The following is a 3,114-nucleotide window of genomic DNA, read 5'->3' as shown; positions in this document are numbered from 1 at the left end:
TAATGTTTTTGTTGTTTTCATATCATGTTTTTGTTGTTTTTATATCATGCCTCTGTTGTTATATTCTTTTGTTACTGTTTATTTATTAATAAATTTATATATTATTTTCATATACATTTTACTAATTTCCTTCCATCTCTCACACTTCTATTATAGAGAAAGGGCAAATAGCAATATTAAAATATTTCCGCTAATTAGTTTCCTTTTAATGTGCACAAATTTTGTGCACTGGGCTACTAGTTAGGCTTATAAAGGCAAAACTCACAAAGGCAGTAATTACATCCGTAGGAGTGGAATGAGAAACTAGTTTTGCAAAAGCAGTTTGTTACAGAAGCTAAATTAAGCAAGTTAGTTATCTCTAAAGATTAATTATAGTTTTAGTTCTTAGAGCAACTGAGTCTACGGAAAACATTTCCAGAGCCACCGAGTCAACAGAAAAGCGATGAAAGCAATTAAAGCAAATTTTGTGGTTCTGGTTCTCAGGCACAGGAGAATAACCTTTGTATAACCCTAATGTGGGCTGGCAACATAATGGGGTGATTTATGTGAGTTTCCAGGTCTCAATCTGGAAACTGAGGTAACTGCCCTATTGTTAAAGCAAGCAGGTGTGAACAGAAGCCAGGATAGCAGGGTTAAAATTCAAACAGCAGTTTTTTTCCCGAGATGAATGTTACTATGCTTCATTGCTTCACTGGCATGGGGTTGGGTACCTTTGCTCCTCATGGGGGACCTTTGCAGCTAGGTATCTCTCCAGATTCTCAACTGCCGCACATGGGTGTGGAACCAGCCCTTTGTGCATCTCTGCTTTTCTTACCAGTCTCCTTCTGTAAATCCTTGGTTATAAGACTTCTGTTCAGCTGGTCTTCAGTTGGGTATTCAGGTCGATTGATCTATAATTTAGTTATATATCTGGTTTAGTACTGGGGGAGATGAGTGTAATAGCCACTACTCTGCAGCCATCTTGGACTCACTATACATTCTTAAGATCTAGTAAATTATCCCCTTTACTCTAAAACTTTAATAAATGTTTATGGATTTATTTCAAATTAAGGTAAAGAAAACAAGTAAGGAGCACAACATAAGTCTTACCAAAGTATTTTAAGGTATTAATTTTCATAAAATGATATTTTAAAAGTAGGATTTGGTTCATTTATTATCCCCATGCAATCTAGCAAGTTACTTTGTTTTCTGTCTGAATTTCCTTCATCAGGAAACATGGAGTGAATGGTGCTGGGGGTTGTGTGACTACTGAGTTAGCTGGTCTGAAGTCCTCTATATTGATGATTTTAGCCCACTAGGGGGCACTGTAGGCTTTTCATTAATGACTTCTTATGGTCCCAGCAGGTTGAACAGTTAAGAGAGGAGGAAAATGAGCATATGAGCCAGTCAAATTATAGACAGCAAAGAGGATGAAGGGGGAGGGGGAAGAGACAGTGTTTGTGTGAAGTTCATCTTAGTTTTCAGCTCTGCCACTTTATGTGAACATCAGAGAGCTGGAGTCCCTACTTTATAAATCCATTGTGATTCTCTGAGCAGAAATACAGGAGTAAGAATGTTACTGGTCATCGTGAGCATGGAAGCTTAACAGTAAATATCTCTGTAACCTGTTTTCATTTCTTAATTGTTAGGATTAATGTCCCAAAACCCACTAACCTGGAAAAGTATTGCATTATCACAAATATACGACCTTTTTGTATATCTCCATGAAAGTAAGTGCAACAAGAATTAAGAGAAGAAGATAGAGGAAAACATAAGGAACAAAAATAGCAGAAAAGGGAGAGGACAATATTTAATTTAATCAGTAAAGTGTGGTTGGAGCAGGGTCATCTATGTGGATCAACAGGGTGCTCAAGAGTTGGACATGAGAAGGGGAGAGGTGGAAAGTAAGTCAGAGTGGACCTCATAAACATATCTAATTTATCACAAAGCCAATTGGACTTATTTTTATGTTGATGGTGACTATATGTTTTGTTTTCTAGAACTCTCCTGATTTCAAGAAAATCATTTACTTCTGCAATACACAGTACATGCTGAGATAGTATCCTTTATCAGAATTTTCACTTAACTGAATTCTCTAATTCTTTGTCAAAATATGCAATTTGGGAAATGAGGTTACTCTTCCTAGGACTGTTCAAGGTTATTTTTCACCTACTGAGAAATTGATTATTTCAGAAACATCATACCCTCTTCCTCAAACACTAACCACAAACTTATCATACATAAGTGTTTTAAAAGAATAAAAAGTTTTATATCTTCATAAATTGTATATATTGCCTCTTAACCTCATGCACTGTTTGTACCCAGAATTTTGGAGAGATGACTGTGCCATGTCACTGGGCCAATGTGGGTGGAGTTTGCTGTTAAGATGAATGACAGAGCTGAGAGGTGATTGGTCCTCAGTGAGTCTGGTGAACACACTGAGTGCAGGAACAAAATTTGCCTTGGCCAGGACTCTACACCCTCCAGAGCAGGGGCAAAGGCACCACAGCACCTTGGCAAGACGTCATGGAGAGACACCTGGGGGCTCTGCTGGGGCTTCTGTGGGCCCAGGTTTGCTGTGAGTTCGGGTGTCCCAGATGGGGAGCTGGGGAGTGGTCCACAGCTGACAGTGGGGGCTGGAGGAAGGGAGAGCTGACACAGAGCTCCTAGACAGTCCCATTTGGGTGTTTCTTGGGACATTTTACAGGTCTAGAAACTGCATCATTCATCCCAGTGGCATTAATTGTGTTTGTTTTTCTCTTTCCAAGCAGGGGTGAGAGGGATGAAGGTGGAGCAGAGTCCTTCAGCCCTGAGCCTCCAGGAGGGAACCAGCTCTACTCTGAGGTGCAATTTTTCAACCACAGTGACCTATATTCAGTGGTTCCGACAGAATCCTGGGGGTGGCCTCATCAATCTATTTTACCTGACTTCACGGACAAAGTACAATGGAAGATTAAGCTCCACACTGAATTCTAAGGACCTGTACAGTACCCTGAGCATCACAGCCTCCCAACTGGAGGACTCAGCCACCTACCTCTGTGCAGCGAGTGCACAGTGCTGCCAGGTGATCTGCAGCCTGTACCCAAACTGCAGCTGGGCCTGCAGCCCCACCCCTTCCACGGGCAGGCATGTTGC

Source organism: Myotis brandtii, unplaced genomic scaffold (genome assembly GCF_000412655.1).
Source record: "Myotis brandtii unplaced genomic scaffold, ASM41265v1 scaffold1203, whole genome shotgun sequence".
NCBI lineage: Eukaryota > Metazoa > Chordata > Mammalia > Chiroptera > Vespertilionidae > Myotis > Myotis brandtii.
This window is presented reverse-complemented; position numbering follows the sequence as displayed.